Genomic DNA, 19,830 nt, shown 5'->3' with positions numbered 1-19,830 from the left:
AATCCAACCATGAGAAAAACTGAGGTTCTTATTTTCCTTTTTTATGAAGGGAATGTAAATGTTGTTCTGTTAGCACTGAGAGATGGATAGTTGAAGTCGTAGTCCTGGTCTCTTTGTGTGGAGTTTGGATGTCCTAATTGTGGCATGTGTGAACTCACTCCCACAGTAGGAAAACATGCTCGTTAGCTTATCTTGCTGCATTTCCACTGACCGTATAATTGCACAATATGGCATTTCGAAAATAAATTTGCTTAATGAAAACACGGCAATTAAAAAAAAAACTTTGCTTTTTGAGACCATGATGAGGGGACTTTTCTTTGGATGTATCAAAATTGGTTTATTTCGCAAAGCTGCAGTGGAAACACCTTTTCACATCACACCAGTCACATGATCAACAATCAGATGTTGCCACTGACACAAACCACGAAGAAGAAGACAACTGGAAGTAGCAGCAGGATCGTGGCATGGCATGTTTTTTAATGACATATTGCGTGAACAAACTTTTTCACTTGTGATTTTAATTGCTTTTCTTATTTAATAGAAACAACGCAATTGTAAAATTGTGCTTTTTCTACAATAGTGGGATACTATTTTTATGCACAAGGTTTTGTGCACATTTGTAGCAAAACTGCAACGACTGTTAGCTCTAAATTTAATGAGCTTTTAGATTTCTGTGTTGACTTTAAAGGATTCGCCTCTCACTTGCAAATATCCACTTCTGATTATGTTCCTATTTGTTTGGGTTGCCTTTAGTTCCTTCTGCAGTTTCTGTCTGTGCTCATTTTAAATGTTGAGTCATAAAAATATCAACTTTTTCTGACTGATAAAGCTGGTATTCACAAGACAGATTACTCCCTCACACTGAACTCTGTGGAAATCCCAAATGCCGCATCATGTTTACCATCACTGCTTTTGCATAGCATTTGAGCTGCAGCTTCTGCTGCGTGTATCTCCTGCTGAAAACACTTTCATATTGTGTAGGTGAAACCTTAAAGCTGTTTAGTTTTGGTTAAAAACTGGCGTGCACGGTAGATTGTTTGGTTTGGGTTTTATGTAAGAAGACTGAAAGATGCAAAAGAGGAGCGCATGAAAACCGTTCAGAAAAGATTGGATATTTGAAAGCTGTGCGCAATATTTCGGTACTGCAGTGAAACAATTATCAGATGTTTACATTCTGAGTTCTGACCTGAATTGCTTGAGCAGTAAACACTATTGGATTTTTTTTTTTTTCTTGATCCTTCAACATTAGCACTGATCAGGCCTTCAAGCATTTGCTGTTATATTCTTGCATAAAACATCTGTGAAACTCTTTCTTCACATTGTGGTGCTTTATAGACCTATTAAAACTGATCTTTTAAAATATACACAAAATAGTTTACAAAGCCAAACTTTGCCATGAAACCCATAATTGAGCTCCTGCAGATCCATTAATCATCTTGGGATGTTTCTTTTAAGTCATCTCAGGCCACTAAGCTCAGCTGTCTGAATAATAACTTTATTATATGCTTTCAAACTAAATTCTGAACAATTAAAGGCGATTTTTTTTAAATTATAAAAATATAACAGATAAAATACCAAGAAAAGCAGTAAAAACAATATGTCAACAATACCAGAAACCAGGCTCTAGACCCAGAGGAGTTCTCTGTAGATGTAGATTGGAGAAGAGCAGAAACTTGTGCTATGAAACAAAGGTTTGATACAAATTCCAAGTGAAAGAAGTTTGGAACTAAAAGAGCCCTTCAGAGACCCTCCAACCCAACTGAGTACCCAGAAAAGAAAGACCTTGTTCAGAGAGACGACCAAGAAAGCAATGTTGCTAAGGTGGAGCTCCAATGTTTCAAAAGTGCTACACTGAAAAAAGAAAATAGTTGAACCAACTTAACTGAACTACTTCAATTGGTAACAAGTAATTCAATTAAGTTTATTTCACTTAATTTATTGAGTTGGTTTGCTCAATTCACTGAAGCTTGTGTCATGTCGTCAGACGTAGGATACAAACGCGGCAGTGAACTTAATTGTTTAAAGTAAAGGCAAAGTAAAAAGTTCCTTTAAGTTGAAAAAAAGTTAATTCAACTCAAAAGTTAATTTAACAGAAAAGTTGAATTACTAAACCAAACAAGTTGTCATCACTTAACCAAAAGAATTAAGTGTGGTTAATGTAAATGAGTCCATAACATGAACTACAGCCCAAATACACTTTTTAGAATGTGGGAGATTCCCTCAGGGAACCTGGCATCTCCGTCTCCCACACGGCTCTCTAATGCTTACAGAAAAACACAACGTTAAAAACATGGAAACTTAGACTGACTAACTGATCAACAGTCAATATCAATCAATAATATTTAAAGGGCGGTGTCTGGCTGCTATGTTTTATCTTAAACCAAGTAGCAAGAGTGTAGTTTTTATTAGTCATAAAAACTTTTTATTATGGCAGTAAGGGAAATAGCTTTAACTGTTATGTATAATAATATAACTACACCAACCTATTAATTCCATGTTTTTAAATCTCAGACATATGAGATTAGAGCAAAAAAAATGTTAAAATAAATTATTGTTGTTTCATAGCCCAGCAGTAAAGTTCATGAGTATTATTAGACATCTAAAAACACGAGAAGATGTGAAAGATGAAAGTTGGAAACGCACTCTATGGTTTGGTTTTTGTTTCTAAAACAGCATACGGTTTTGAAAGTGAATGCCAAACATATTCAATCTTTACATTTCCAAAGAATAAACAGAGTTAAAGTTTCAAACATGAGACAAACTTCTTCAGCTCATCAACACAAGCCATGGCGTCTGACTGTGCGTGTTGGTGCCTTTATTTAGTGCTTCCCAAACAGAGGCGCAGACTTCCTCCTGACTTCAGTGCTATGAGGCTTGGCAGCTCCTCATTTTCCTGCTTATATAACCGTCTTATCATTTCATGTTTAGTACCTGGGCTCCTGGCGTCAACACACACCGTCTCACACGCACGCACCTTCCAAAGCCAAATGCTGAAAGTGAAAGTATTTATAGGGGAAAACAGCTCGAAGCAACATGCTCGTAAAATCACATTCGTCACCTCAGTCATAAACAATTTGGTTTCCTTATGTTATGTAACGAACCTTCCGTTTATCTACAAAGGTGAACAATAATGTGTGTTGGAACCTGTTGACTAGCTTGTCTGGCTGTTGTTTAAGTTGGTCATGTTGATAGGTACTCATGTCATTTCCAGTCAGGCAAGGATTACCTCACTTCAGTCAGGAAAGGTTTCTGATTCAGGATTCTCCCTGAAATGATTAGCCCTGGGTCTAATCATTTCAGGGAGGACAAAATCTTGCATGGAGGACCTGGAAGTCATTCTAAAATTAGGGTCAGTCACACTGGTTATTATACACACTAAAACAATGGAAACACATTTAAAGGGCAGGGCAGTATTATGTGTTTTCTAGGCACACAGTGCCATTTTATAGCACAATCAAGGAACTGTATTACCTTCAGTTGTTATAAATATGATGTGTATCACTTAAAAGAACTTTGACTATTCAATTTAATGCCTGGCAATTGGGCCTCCTTAACTTTAATATATATATATATATATATATATAGTTGATATAAAATGCATTTATAGCATTTTATATCAACTAAAGGTAACTTGTTGTTACTTGATTGTGCTTTAAAATGGCACCATATGGCTAGAAAACACACAACATTTAAAACCTGAGATGTTTGCTTTTTTAAATCAGAATTGAAAACAAGACAGTTTATTGCAGTTTTCCCATAAAGTCAGAGGTTACTCTCTCAGTTTGATTTTTTTAATCATGTCTATCTAAGTATTTGTTTTAAATTAGACTTTTACAGTTTCATTTTTTGTGTGATGCTTAATTTTTTATATTATTTTTACAGTTGGTTTTATGTTTTAGTGTAATTTTCTTGATCCCTCTTTACATTAACGTGTGTATGAATTGTGAAAATAATAAAGTTACCTTACCTAAATTCTGAGTGGAGATGTTAGAATACTCAGAGGATGGCGCAATCTCCTGAATTTTCAGAAAAAAAATGTTATTCAAAACTTCTGTCTCATTTGTCATAATCTGTTTTCCATTTGTGATGTTCCTTTTGCATCCTTTGACAGAAACAGGTGTTCATCTCTACAAAATGCAGCACTTCACTCATTGGTGTTATAGTGATCTCATATTACATACCATTCACTGGGTCTCTGTAAAGGAGACATTTTCATTCGAATGTTTCTGCACCTTAAATCTGTTATCTTGATAAAGTCTTCATTCCGTTTTTCTCAGGAAAGTGCGATGAGAGGGTCTTATTGCAACATACCTGCACTAAAAATTCCTTGGAAGCGTTGTCTGGATCCTGGAATTTTCCTACAGCCATGTCTCGAACAAGCATAAACAACAGAACTCCCTACAAAATGATAGAAAATTTATCTCTTTTTTCTGTCGAACTCAACCCGGATAGTTGTTTTTTTCTGATGAAGTACACATTGTTTTTTTTTTTTGTTTTGTTGTTTTTTTTAAGAAACCTAAAGGTTATCACAACAACCATTTTGTAGTATAACAAATTAAGCCCTGAACATGAAAGCTGAATGCAAAAAACTTAATCAAGTTCATTAAAAATAAACACCTTTTTTTCATTTCTCCTGAAGGAAAGCAAAGCTCTATCTTCTCCTTTTCTGGCAATGCAAATCATTTCCTATTGGCCTTGACCATAAATGTTGATTAATGTTGTTTTGATCAGCTCTCTCCATCAGGCGTAACACCATAGAACTATTTATACTGGTGGTTTCCTGCTATTCAGAGTCCGCTGCTGGTGAAAGGCTTGGCTTGGAAAAAAGCAGTCCATCACAGCCGACAGATTTCCTCTTTAACGCTTTTCGTTAGATTCATTCAAGCGTTCGTCAACACTCCTCGTCTCCTTCCACCAGGCTATTTCTGGAGCTTCTCAGGAAATAGATGTGCAAAAATAACATGCTTTTGTTGGCTTTTTGGAATCATGTAAGATTATTTATAATGTGGTTTTTTTCCCTCGGAAACTCTACTCGGTTTTGTTTCTTTCACATTATGAATTAGAGCCTGCAGAAGAGGATTAGGAAACTACAGAATAAAAGGATTAAGCCTTTATTGTCAGACTTCTGACAATAAAGGCTTGGAATTTTGATTTTAATCAAAAAATTCTGAAATTCTTCTCAAAATTCTGACTTTTTCCTCAGAATTCTGACATTTCTCAGAGGCAATTTTCTTTTTTTTTAACCCTCAAAGTCAGAATTCATTTTTTTCAGAAGCCTGTTCCCTAAGAGTCAGATGAGATTAATTATACATTGAAACTGTGCTTGATTTCAGCCAAATTGGAGAGGAAATTACTTTAAGTACACAATGGGAATCGGTTATGTCTCCAAACAACAATAAAATGGGGGGGAAAAAAACAAGCCAGAGAAGCAGACTGAGGCAGAGTCACGAGGAGCAGAGGTCCTCCGTGCCTTGGCACTCCACTGGAAAACGTGTGCAGAGGACGGAGCTGTGGCCCAGGCAGCAGACGAGGCTTCCAGGGGAGCGGACCGCAGCGTTCCTCTGGCTTTTCTAATAGCAGTGTACAGCTGTGTTACCTCCACTCGCTGGAATGTGAGAAAAACGGAAAAACTGACACACACACATATAAAAACAGTTCCTTAATGACTGCATTCTGTGCCATCAGCTTGTAAAAAAAAAAAAAAAAACTCAACAAATTTCTACAACCACAGAGACATGAGCTGCCATACTACAAGTTTACACTAAATGTAAATCAGTTTGTTCTGTGGAATAAATATGCTATTACAACTCTATACTCCATACTTTACAGGCAGCCTTTTGACTTCCATTGGCACTTTTAGTCTGTAAGAACCTTTTATAAGGCTGGTTCATTCTGCCCAAAGTTTGAGAAAAGCACTTTCTGCTTTCTGTAACCTCCGATCGGGAATCCGGGAAAACTGCAATCTCTCTGAACAGTCATCTGTCCGTCTGGCTACGGAATTCCATGAGAGCAGATTAAATGGGACGATATGATATCTGAATGACTGCAGGTTTACCAGAAGCAACGCAGAGTTAGAGAATCTTATCCTGGACTTTACCCCTGACGACTCTTACACAACGACGTGTTGTCCTGCTTTGGCCCGACACTGACTATGACAGTTGGACACACACAGGTTTATTCACCAATCACTGATTGTCTATTGCAAAACTATTCTCATCTGTTGTCACTTTCAAATTTATAAACTTCAACTTCAAAATGTTTCTTAACCTATAAAAATCTTAGTGTCACCTGCAGTTGTTTGGTCAGTACTTTGTAGGGTGACTTTTTGCTGCAGTCTTGTTGTAGATTATTAGCTGTACAAACTTAGATATTTACTTTCATTAGGCCATTTTAACACATGAGAATGCTTTGAACCAAACCCTTCCTCAGCCTGTATGTTTAGTCCAGGGGTCTGCAACTCTTTGGAGCTTCCACAATGGCTTTTAATAACTCTGGGTGAAAAGAATTAGCTAATGTTTCTAAGTTTAAATACAATAATAACAAGTGCAGGCTTTAACAGATTTTAACTTTATTGCTATATTTGCAATGAACCTCAACAAAAAACGACACTAAAAGTATTAGTGATATGTTTTTAAATCTGTTTTTCTTGTCATTAGTTTGGAATGTATATGCATTTTTAATTTATTACATCATTTTCCATCCCACAGAAAAACAACTGTCCTCTTTTTGCTAGATTTTATGTTTAGCTTTACTTTAAATCTTAAGAATATAAAAAAAAAATGGTGGTTCTTTAAAAACAACAACGAATGCCCGGTAGAGAATATTTATCTAAAACTGTGATGTGTATTTTTTTCATTCTGCTGAGTAGTGGATCTTTGCAGCTCCTCCAGAGTTACTACAACTTACTTGTTTTCTTTTTTTTCTGTGTTTTCTTGCTCTCCTTGCCGAATTTAAGCGCTTACCTGGACAACCATGTGTTGGTAGATTTTCAGTTATGCCGCATCATTCAGAAGCTAGATTCACTTCTGTTTGAATGGTGAGAGACTTCAGTAGAAACTGGGCCAGATTTTAATAAGGACTGACATGGGCAGGAGCCCAGGGGATCAATGTTTTGGGGGTCCCAAAGACATTTTTTATATTTAAATGCATGTTTTTCATTGTACTTTATATAAAACTCACCCCTCCCACTGGACTTAGGGATGGATTATTAATGATGTGCATTATTAGCAGAATTTTGCTCCACTGGATAGGGCCTCAAACCGGCTCCAGCCCAGGGAACCACATCCTTGTAGATCCAGCCTGGGTAGATGTTGCATAAATGGAGAGAAAAGTGATGAATTCATTTAGATCTTTTCTTCAAAGGCAAAACTTCAGTTCAAAAATTCAGCCCAATATAAATGTAATCATATTGGGCTGATTTACAACAAATGTCACCCCAATTTACAAAAATACATCCAGTTCGTATGCAGAGATATACAATCAGTTCTGCATAACAGCAGGTGCTGAACTGTAAAAAGGTAGTCCAGATGAACAAAACCCAGACTTGATGCTGTCGTCTGGACAGCAGGGTGTTAGGTTTAACTAATGTTAGTCAGCGTCGTCCTGTTTAGCATTCGGGCGCGTGTGCAGGGTGATGGGCCAGCAGGCACGTGCAGGGGCGGCGGGGTAAAGGTCAAGTCGACGGTTTCGGGTCAGGTGATCTCAGGATTTGGACAGATGGTGATTTACCAGAGTTCGGCAGCAGGTTCCCTCTGGGACATCCCAGACACCCCTGGGGCTTTCCACACAAGTCGACTGGAAAAACAGACGAACGGAGTGCAAGTACTCAAAATCTGACAATTAAATGGAAAATAAAATAAGTAGATGGTGAAAAGGTTTTTTAATTGAATCATGCTTTCTTGTTATTTGCAGGTCAAAGCATTACTGTGCATTATGGGTTTCACTAAAGAAATAAACATTTACTAGGATAAATTTGCTTGTGGAGGATGCAGAGAAAACTTCCCCTCATGTCTGTTTGCATTTTATGAAGCTGCATGCTGCATTAGCTTTACTTATCCTGGCAGGAGCTTTGGCAGGAGAAAATGTAGTAGTTTTGTAAGGGCACATTATGGCAACCACAGCTATCTCAGCAAGCGTTTATTTCTTCGAACTTAGAATTTACTGCTCTGCTTTTGCTTGGTGAGAGTGCTGAAGACAAAGACACAAAGTCAACATGAAGGTTTTCCAGAAGACCTCCTGAGCCTTTCACAAGCCGGCTACTAGAGCCACTTACATTTACTTAAAAACAGCAGCAGATCTTAGATCTTAGAATTTTTCATTTCCGATGGCTAAAAGAAAAACAACTATGTGAGCACTGATGTACACCAACCTACTTTGTTGTGGAGAATTAAGTTTTCCCTAATATGCATTTTCATGTTTTTCTTGTTTATAGTTGCAGAAATTCTGTGTGTGTGTGTGTGTGTGTGTGTGTGTGTGTGAGACACTGATATCTAATTTTAATTTCACTCTTTCAAATTAGCCTATATTAGAAAACCAGCCTTACAAAACAATATTTTCTATGTTTTTAACATTGTTTAATCTGCTGACTTGATGAAATAACTTGGAATTGAACATCTCAGAATAATTCTTGCTTATACAGGTAAACAGATTGAACTCATAAAACACTTTTACATTCATACTGACCAGTCAGAGCACTGTACACAAGAGCCGCATTCACCCATTCACACTCACAAACACACTAAAATATCACCAAATAGTTCATTTATTTAAAAGTGAATCTCTATGCAGTCATGACACAGGAGGTAAAATATTTCAAACTGTTTTTCCCTAATTTTTACTGGTTATCTGTCTGTTTACAGAGTACACAGACAGATAACTAGTTAATAAATGTTAATAAAAAGTTGAGTGGAAGGAAAAACAAATTTGTACACTAATCGGTAGGCCACTTGACATGGATGATTACTCTGGCCACTGAGCCACATTTTAAAGCTGCACTATGTAACTTTTGTAAAAAAAAAAAAAAAATGTTTCTTTACATATTTGTTAAACTGTCATTATGTTATGACAGTATGGTATGAGACAGATAATCTGTGAAAAAAAAGCTCCTCTGCCTTCTGCTTGTGCTAACCAGAAACAACCAATCAGAGCCAGGGGGAGGCTCTTAGCGCTGTTAATCATGGTCATGTATGCACTGCTCATAAAACCCTTATCTCACCCTTGCTCTCTGCTACAGTGCAGCTTATCCCCATCAGCAGAGCCTGTCGTGAATCTTAAGGCTCTGCTGAGCATTCATGTGAATGCTAAGGCTCTGACTGATGTGAATGCCAGTTACCCTTAGCATTCGCTGTCAATCCATGAGGTTGATTAGCCGCTCTCAGACCCGCCTCCCGGCTCTAACTGGACAGCAACAGTAACTCATGGTGGAGGTGGAGGAGATTGAGCTTTTCAGAGATTATCTGTGTCATAACATACTGCCATGACATGGTGACAGTTTTAACAAATATGTTTTAAAAAAAAGAGAGAAAAAAGCACTTTTTTACAAAAGTTACACACTGCATCTTTAATGGCCCCATCTGCAATTTTTCTGTTCAGTCACATTAAAACTATTGGTACAAGTTCAGGGAAATGAGAAAAAATGTAAGAAATCCAAACTTATGTCGTGATAACAACATTAATCTGTGCCAAACATAAAAGAAAACTTAAGGAAGATGAATTTTCCTACATAATACGCTTCACTCAGTATACCTCCTCTATTCCAGCTTCCTACTGACAGGCAGCTGCTGCTCCTCCTCTCCATCTAGACAAACAAGTGCCAAGAGGATGAAGGGCAGGAGCGGATGGGCGCAGCTAGATGCTGCAGGTCATAGGTCAGGCCTGGGATCTTTTGTATTATTCTGCCTCATGCTCCACCTTTTGCAGTGAGCTTCAAAGTGCACACATGAAATAGTCTCTGGAGATTTTGGTCAAGCACACTCTCACTCACACAGAGTGAAGTTGATTTCAGCTGCAAAGTTGAGGTCAGATCCCAAGGGAAGGAACATTTTCTGACCCCACAGATCCACGAGAGAGATAATTCATAATCCACCGATTATGTCATCAGGGCCTCACCACATCCTCTACTTTTTTGCACTACTAACCTCCCCTAAAGTTTCATGTTTGTCTTAAAAAGTGCTGCCTCTATCAATTTTACGTAGTTAGAGAAAAGCAGGTCACAGAACTTCTCTTTGTTTCTGTGCAGCAGACAGGAAGCAGCCATTAGCAAACTCTTTTTAAAAAAATGTAAAACGCTTTGCACATGTGCCAGAAATTTCTACAACACTGTGCTAATCTTATACCTCTGAGAGAAAACGCCTCATACAGCAGGACTGCAAAGCTCTCACAAGACTGCACTAAGGACGGCTTAGTGCAGTCTTATGAGAGCACTTTTTTCTTTTTTTTTTAGATAAATAGTGAGTTGAAAAAAAGGGCAGGACAGGTGTTTCATGTCTTATCTGGGGAGGTTTGACAGGATGACGAATGACTAGAAAATCAGCACGTTGGGGTGGTTTCCATTGGATGTTAACCATGTTTTTAATTCCTGGTGTGCTTTTTGGGATTTATGATGCTATTTGTTCTCTAACGTTGCAATTTGTTTTATTTCAACAGACGCTTTCTTCAAAACTTTAAACAATCCCTGTAAGGCTTTGGTATGGCATCCGAATTCATGTGTACAAAACCTCTGGAACTCGCACTGTGACATTGGATTTTGTTCTATTTTCACTCATAAAACCTTTTCTTTTCACCTGATTTTATATCTGGTATGGATGAACAACATGGACTGAAATGTTTTCTCACAATATTTTGTGGAACTGTGGTGATAACAGTAAAAGTGACGAGAAGAACTATTTATTACATCTTTTTTAGGTAACTAAATGAGTAAAAAATTATTTTTGTAATAAACTAATTGAAGTTTGTTTTCCTGTCCTGCCCTTTTTTTCAACTCACTATTTATCTGCCTAAGTCATTTTTGCCCAAAGTATTTTTGTTAAAAAAAATTCGACCTTTTTTTTTTTTTTATCCATAAGATGATTTAAAATCACTTTTGGTAAAACAAAAAAAATGACTTAGGCCATTATTTTAGTAAGATACACGAACACTAAAGAAAATCAATAACAAGTAAAGATGTAAATATATGCCGGCAAGACAGTTTGCTTTCATCCATTGTCCCTTATAAAACATCATTAGTCTCTATTCTAATGCATGTTATATAGTAAGATATTTATCAGGTCTTCCAGCTGACACACTGACACTCACTTTTTCTATATTAGCTCTGCAGATTCACTGCACATAAACCACAGCATCAGCAGATGAACCAGTCACCAGTGAGCCTATCATTCCCACAGTTTATTCTGCATTACGCCCCCTGCCCCTCCTCCCCCCTCCACCTTCTTGCCTCTCCACATTCCTAATCTGGGACATGGAGTGTGGCGCGTGCATGACTGCAGCAACATGGAAACCCTAAGGACCCTCTGCTGTTCATATGTAGAGAGATGCACTTCAACCGAAACCATGAATTATGGATCTTATGAAAATGAATAATGAATCAAACATAATGACCATCGCTGAAGGAAGCTGTGCAGAGATACGGGGGGTGTGGTTTAATCCGCCAAATAAGTGTTTCGTAGCAAACGCGCCATTTTGAGTTTGAGAACATTCTGTCTGCTCTGCAATCTGAATCCACAGAGAACAGAGTTAGAAAATGGATTACAGTGAAGCCCGGTATTTGCAGGCGTTGTGGACCACAATAGCCTACAAACAGCTAAAATAAGCTTACAGTTATAACTACCTATTATAATAGTTCAAACAATAAATGTTGCATCAATATGAACCTTGGAAACCATCTTAGAAGCTATCAAGCTAATCAGCGTTAAGGAAAATGAATGGCTCCCGGACTGGCTGCTTTGCAAAGATCAGCATCATAGGCATGATTTTGAAACTACATAAAGGCAGCTATGTGTTTGCATTGTGTGCTGACTGCAGGCTATCAAACTGGCATAGATCAGCGTGAAGGTCAAGTCAGGTATGAAGCAAGAACACTGCAACACGTTGGAGGAGGTCTGGTGGCACCAACAAGCCCAGTTGATGTTTTTCTCTCTGTTAGGAACCCAGGACATACAGACAGGTTTAATGTCCTACAGGAAGTGTGGATCACCTTGATATGTAGCTGAGTTTCCATTAACCATCAAATTGCGCAAGTTGAAATTACAAAAATAAATTCACCTATTGCAAACATGGCAGTTTAGAAAAAGAAATCATGTCTTTCGCTAAAAGGTTTTTGTGCTAGGATGAGGTGGTTTTCAGCCACATTGAAATAGATGTATTATGCAGAATTGTAATGGAAACACTATTATTCGCATCACAAAGTCACGTGGTCGGATGTTAGTACTGGCAAAAACCACAAAGATGACAGGAAGTGGCAGGATGATGATGATTATGTGTTTTATTTTTTTTTTAAATTTAATTATTTATTTATTTATTTATTTTTGTGGAGACAATGTGCAGCTGGCCTCACCAGAGCTCTCACAGCATCACACAGTTCATGAAAAGCTGTGTGTCATTCCAATGTGTTGAATCCATAGCTTTTCTGTAAAATCCCAGATTACAATTTCCCCAAAATGCTGCATGCATAGCCGCTACCAAGCCTAAGGGCCGCCACGCAACATTTACCTCCATCTAATAAAACACACACACCTGGTAACCAAGCAGGTTCTCATTGCTCAAGTTGCAGCTTGTTGTTGGCACTTTTTGTTTCATTCACTCTAGTTCACACATAAGTTCGTTTTGATACTAGCTGACTATGTTTTGCTCATTCTACAGCTTACCTGTCTCTAAATAGTTGTAGAGTTTAGATTCAGTCCGGTTTATTCAGTGGTTCCAGATGAGTCTTTTATTTGTATAGCACATTTCAAAGTGCTTTACATCATAAAAACACACACAAAAAATAATAAGTCATGCAACTTAGAATCAACAATCGAAACATTACATTTAATCAAGTGCCATCATTAAATTCTTAATAAATTGTGCTTCAAAGGCAACTCTAAACAGGTGGGTTTTTAGTCGAGATTTAAAGGAAGTCAGTGTTTCAGCTGTTTTACAGTTTTCTGGAAGTTTGTTCCAGATTTGTGGTGCATAGAAGCTGGATGCTGCATCTCCTCATTTGGTTCTGGTTCTGGGGATGCAGAACCAGAACCAGAACCAGAAGACCTGAGGGGTGTGGAAGGTTGATACAACAACAGCAGATCTTTAATGTTGTTTGTTGCTCAGCTGTTCAGTGATTTATAAACTAACAACAGTATTTTAAAGTCTATTCTTTGAGCTAAAGGGAGCCAGTGGAAGGCAGTTAGAACTGGTGTTATGTGCTCTGTCTTCCTGGTTTTAGTGAGAACATCAGCAGCAGCGTTCTGGATCAGCTGCAGCTGGAGGATTGATTTCTTGGTCAGACCTGTGAAGTTATCAATGTGACTAAAGATAAACACACGGATTTGTTTCTCTAGATCACTCTGAGGCATAATTCCTCTAATCTTGGAGATATTCTTCAGGTGACAGGAGGCCGACTTTGTAACTGTCTTTATGTGGCTCTGAAGGTTCAGGTCAGAGTCCATCACTACTCCCAGGTTTCGGGCCTGATTGCTAGGTTTTATTTGTAATAACTGAAGCTGTGTGTTGATTCTAGGTCGTTCCTCTTTAGGTCAGAAGATAAAAACTTCAGGGATTTTATCTGTTAGACAAACACAAAACAGGGCATTGTTTTCAAGGGCAGGGCAAATAATACATATTGTATTTGCTCATTATACTGCATTTCCCTCATATTATGTGTTTTACAATGATTTAAAGAATTAGTAAAAATAACAAAATCAGTGTTTGATTCTATGGTAAGGCCATCAGTCATGAACCTCGTCGGCTGGTTTCCGCAGGTGATTCATCATGGGAACTGAATGTTTCCTGACACACCGAGGAAGGCCTACAGCTTTCAGGATGGAGACAAAAACTGACCCTTTACCGCCATGGAAACCAACCAACACAGCAGAGCCAGAAACAATGTCACAGGAATACCAACTGAGGAACAAGTAACCCTGAAAATAAACAGCTAGAACTAATTTAATAACCTTTTTCTCTGTGTGTTTAAATAAAATAACATGAAAACATCAGCACTATTTGTTCACTCCACTTATATGAGATTGCAAATTGGCTTATTTTATGTTTCATATTTTCATTTGTCAGAACACCATGAACTTGGTCTTCTTCAGTCCAATCTGACAGAGTTTGAACTATTTTGCGTAGAAGAATAGACTCAGGTTTCAGTCTTTAGTGCTGGTCAAAACTTACTTCTGTAAAGTTTTGACTCAGACAGGCTGAATACAAACTCACCAAGCTCAGCTATGCACCATTTTCCTTCTAGTCCACAAAAATGGTGATTTTTAGTGCTGTTAGGAAAGATTTACTCTCAAGGTGTGAGAGTAAAAATATTTAGGCAATAACAAGGGCGGTAATATGTAAAAATCAACTTTGTTTTAGCTTTACATTATGTCATAATGTTAGTCCTTCATCAAAAACATTCCTAGAGTGTTGCTTTGATGAAGCTCCTCCCCCACTCAGCTCCTTCAGACTAGCCAGCAGCAATTAGCAAACACTTGGTGAAACTTTGAATCTGCTGAGCTCATTATACGAGCTACTTCTCAGTGCAACGCTGGTAAAAAATGTTGCTAAAGGGTTAATAGAAGAGCAAAGTTGTGATGACTTTCTGAAGGCGGAGTTTCAGAAAGAGCAGGAGTTTCTTAAAGAGACAAAGTCCCAATTTCATGTCATTAAATTACAATATCAAATCTCTTTTAAGTCAAATTGCATATATACAGCATTCTTTATAACAACTGAAGGTAATAGTTACCTGATCGTGCTATATAATGGCACTATGTGCCTGGAAAACACATAATGCTGCTCCCTTAAGGAGAATTTCAAACTTTTGAGCAGAACTTTGGGTTTCAGTTTTATAAATACTATCAGGTCCCCAAGAACAGACTCCTCATGGTCAGTGCCAGGATGCAACAAGTAATCCTGTTTTCCTCCTCAGTAGAATTCTGTATATTAAGAACACATATAGTGATTATGATACAGATAGTTCAGTAAAAAAAAAAAAATGCTAATGCCGAGCCTGCAGACACAATGTTATCTCACCGCGGCAGACTTAACTTTAGAAAGAGGAAGAACTGAGAGGAGGAGCGCTGGAGGGAGACAAAATAAGAGCATGACGGAGGAAACAAAGAGGAGAAGCCTCGCTGCTGACGAGGCACTTTATCCAGGTCAGCGTCAGAAAAAACAAACAGTGGAAGTCTTTCATCGGGTGAACGGACATATAGCAGCTGATTTGTGGATCATAATGTGTGGCACAGCATGAGCCTAATGTCGGCTGGGGATGTAAGAATGTGGAGCAACGAATCTGAATGAAAAACTGCAAGAAATGTTTATTGCTTGAACAAAGAAACCAAAGAGAAGTTTTGAGGTTACAGTGAGTCTGCTGAAGAGAATAAAATTGACTCATTCAGGCTTTGATTTTCATTTCAGGGCTTTAGGAAAGCATCCAGTTTCAGTGGACTTTATGTTCTTCGTGAGGACTCATGATTCAGTTGTCTGTGCAGCTCATAGACGGTGATAAATCAGCTCTCAAACAACTGTGCGTCTATCCCTGAAGTGAAATCTTTTCCACATAAATGCTGGGGTTTGTGGGATAGATTATCCTCCAGGGTTTTGGAGGCTTAGAGGGTGTCCAGTTCTGCTGCCACAGAATTGTTTGCTTTTTTCTGCTTTATCCCGTTTAGATCCCAAAATGATGAAGTCTATCCCATCTTACAGTATGCAAGAAGCGGTAGCACCATGGGGAAGTCACACACACCACCACACCAGACTGAACACAGATAAATACTAGCAATATCATGCATTACTGAGGAAGGAAAGTAGATGGTGGAAAAACAGAGAATAAGCAGCAGAGTCATTAGCAATGACCTTCTGGAAACAACTGCCTTACTCCATCTTGTTAATGTTAATGAACATGATCATCACCTATGCAATGCATCTGATTCCAGGTGGTACCAGCGAGCTGGTTGTTAGTATGCTTCCATCTTGTTGGTCTGCTGTGAAACATAATGTACATCCAGATGCTGTGGTGAATGTCTGATTTGAAACTAGATGCAGTAATGGAAGCAGTCGGGACTACCAACTCACATAGACCCCTACTGCTGGTTAACATGGAGACGGAACACAGACTAGTACATAAACATTACTGCTGACAACGGAGTTATACTCCCTTCCCTTGGCCATCAAGATGTGGCAGGTGCTGCTTCAATTCCAAGTGCTGTTTGATGTCCATCTAAAGAGCCAAATTCATCAATATCCTCTGAAACACCATTTCCTCTCAATGTATATTTCTGATATACAAGTATGCTCCACATAATAACAAGTTATGAACTGAGGTCAGACAAACTGCTCCTGCAAACTTGTGCAAAATAAAGGGTCGTCTTTAAGAGCTCAGTGAATTCCAGTGCAGCGTCGTGATAGGTGGAGTTGAAAACCTTCACCAACCTCCTACAGAGTCAATAGCTACAGACCACCAAACTTTATGTGGTCTTTAAAATATCTCAAGCAAATCCAAGCCTCACGTCACCACGTGCAATGCAGTGGCTTAAAGTATGCAGCCACTGGAATTCAGAGCAGTGGAGACTTTTGTGTCTAACTTCACTATAATGTGTTTTTGGAAAAATGCCCAGAAATTTCCATAAGCACACTCCTAAACTTTGTAGAAAGTCTTTTTAGGAAAACTGAAACTGTTACCGGTACAAAGGTGAGAAAGCATGGCCGTTGTTGTGCCAATGGTAGTGGAGGGTAATAAAAAAAATAAAAAATAACAGATTAACATTAATAAAACCACCAGATTCACATTATTAATATGTAGCTAACATAACAAAGTAAACAGTGAGATGAAACAAAAGAATGAGATGTCGTACAAGTTCATATGTGTAAAACCAAGAGAGTCTTTACTTTTGGCAATATAGCGTCTATGCATCTTGTCTAAATTTCCAGAAAATAACTGTCTCGAAATAACATCAACTCACTTCTCCGTGTATTTTATATAGGAGGACGCATGATTCAAGACTGATGCATATTCTGCTTTCCTTGATTTAGATTGTGAGAAAAAAACTGGTTTAGGAACCATATTTTGCTGCTATTTTGGATTATGCATGCATTGCAAGCCGCTTGCCGGTCCCTTTCATCCTTAGTCATGCTTTGGATGTTCTCTTTGAGGAGATGCCAGCAAGGGGGCGAGAACACAGGGCCCACCAATGCAACACAAAACAGCAGGGTAGAATATGACAGCAGTCTTTGGCAACAGGAATGAGGGGAGAGAGGAAGAAATGCAACCTCGTTGATACGGGGGAGACAACAGTATGACCCAGTTACATACAAAGCCTCCAGGGAAGGGTCTTGAGCACTCATGTGCTGACAACAGCATACTGCCGAGTATTTCCAATGTTCACGCAAGTTCAGCTGGTGATGGAAGGTCAAGAGTTGTAGAGGTTAAGGAGCGACAGATCTGAGGTTTCACACACCAGTCCCAGAGCTCTGAGGCCACACACAGTCACAGAGGGGGGTTTGGCTCAGTGTGACCTACATTTGCGTAGGAAGAGGAATTAACGGTTTGTTGCAGACGCATTCTCATGACACTCTGTGTTCCTACAGTCTCTCTGGATTTCCATTAGTGGAGGGAGATCAGTAGTTACAATGATGGACATAAGTGAGACACAAGACTTGGAGAAGTGACAATTTGAGAAGACTACCATCAGGACTTCCTTCCTACAGGAAAACTGAACTGAATTAATCAAAACAGTGTGTGTTCATCACAGCAATGATAAAACAGCACAAAGGCATCTAGTTACACTGGATACATCCAGAACACATCAGCTTAGTTAGCAAGAATTAGGCTAAGACTGCATTCACACCAGCCCTGATTAGACCGCTTTAATCAGACTAGTTCGTTTGTCTGGAAGGTCTGGGTCACTTGAGGATGTGTAATCAAACTCTGATGTGAACTTGATCTGGTCCAAGTACAAATCTCAGTCTTGGTTCATTTGGAATAAACTCTGGTGCTGTTCAAATAAATATGTCAAAGCCAAGCAGACTGGAGACCACTTCAAAAGCAAGAAGCGGACTACAGCGTAGAGAATGCTGGGTAAAAACAACCAACAAAACACACAAACGGGAAAAATTACTTGTGGTCTTTTACCAAAATAAAAAGGAAGCCCTACAACAAATTACAACACTACTCCAGTTTTGTTTTCATTTTGTGTCTTTAGAGGTTTTTGTGCCATTTCCTTCAGCAGTTCTTGGTGCAGCGGCCCCACAGGTGAGTGGGGTGCAAGGGGCACAGGTTGGATTGTTTGACCCAGTGCAGTGTGAAAGCAAACTGCAACAACTGAAAATGTAATAAATTTTGCAAGTTTGGTTCTCAATCAAACTGAGTCTACTGGACTATCAGGTGTGAAAACATCCTAAACCTGTCAGTTGTCTAGATGTCAGATGGGAACAATGCGTGAGTAGGCTGAATGCGATCTGTCGTCTGGTGGTTTGAGGAGGCGGGTCACTGTGTGTGTGTATGTCATTTGGTCCCAGATCGACGTCAAGCTCATTACCACTTTTCAATCTTCAGTTCTGCTGTTTTACCGTTAAAAAACAGATGATGGGTGTGGGATGAACACAATAAGGAAGAGAACTGATGGATGAAAAACGTTTCCTCAAGAGAGATGGAGGAACACCTCCATGTTAAAGGGGATGGAGCTGGGTGGGGTGCTGGAGGTCAAAGAGGGGTAAAGACCCCCCAGGACCCATAGCACAAAGTGTGCGGTGGAGGAGGTGTTTGGGGGATATCTGCACTGTCACGGTGCTCAGCTAATTTCCATAAATAAATGAGGGACGCGTGCCCTACTGGGTCATGCGTTGAGCTGGCAGCTGCTGTCTTGTTTGACAGATGCTTTTGTTAGATGTCATGGAGGGAGCAGCTCTCTGTCTGGAGAGAAAAATAGAAACTCTTTGCTTTGATTTATTCTGGTGCTTCATTTCTTACGCTGCAGGTTGTTTCAGTTGCTTCGTATCAAATGATTTTCCAGGATGGAAAACTGGAGTCTGACCTGTTTGGCAGCTTTTTTTTATGACTCTGACTGTTGCTGCTTTTTAAAGTTGGAGCTGTCACTGATGTTAGGTATAACATCTGTGCAAAACAACAAGTCTGGCATTGACTTCCAAAATAGACAGATTATCATTCCTGAAATGAAAAGTCAAACAGGAAAATGATTGTGTGCTCGTTGAATATTTGTGCAACTCGACAGTTGGTAATCATAAATCCAAGTATGAGAACCTCCTTTGAAGATATGTTCAGTTTCTTTTTAATAAAACCTTGGTGCTGGTTGCAAATCCTCTGAATACCTGCAGTAAGGAGGTTGAAGAGTTAAAAATGCTGATGGGCATTGTTTCAACTCCAACTGAAAAGGTTTTTCACTTTTATTTTCCTTCTGAGTTAAATCCACCAGCTTGTTTCTTTGTCTTTACTATTTATGTAGTGCTGCCATCAAGTGGACGTCTGTGTTATTACTTACTAAAGAAATCCATCCATTCTATATTTTATTATGCGTTCTTATTATCTGATACATCTTTGATTTGTTCGGACTTAGAGATCCCCTGTAGTTGATAGAATTATATATTTTATATTCTTTTTTTTTTGTTTACTATTAGTAATGTTCTTTAGGTTGT

The sequence above is a fragment of the Poecilia formosa genome, unplaced genomic scaffold (genome assembly GCF_000485575.1).
Source record: "Poecilia formosa unplaced genomic scaffold, Poecilia_formosa-5.1.2 Scaffold465, whole genome shotgun sequence".
Classification (NCBI taxonomy): domain Eukaryota; kingdom Metazoa; phylum Chordata; class Actinopteri; order Cyprinodontiformes; family Poeciliidae; genus Poecilia; species Poecilia formosa.
This window is presented reverse-complemented; position numbering follows the sequence as displayed.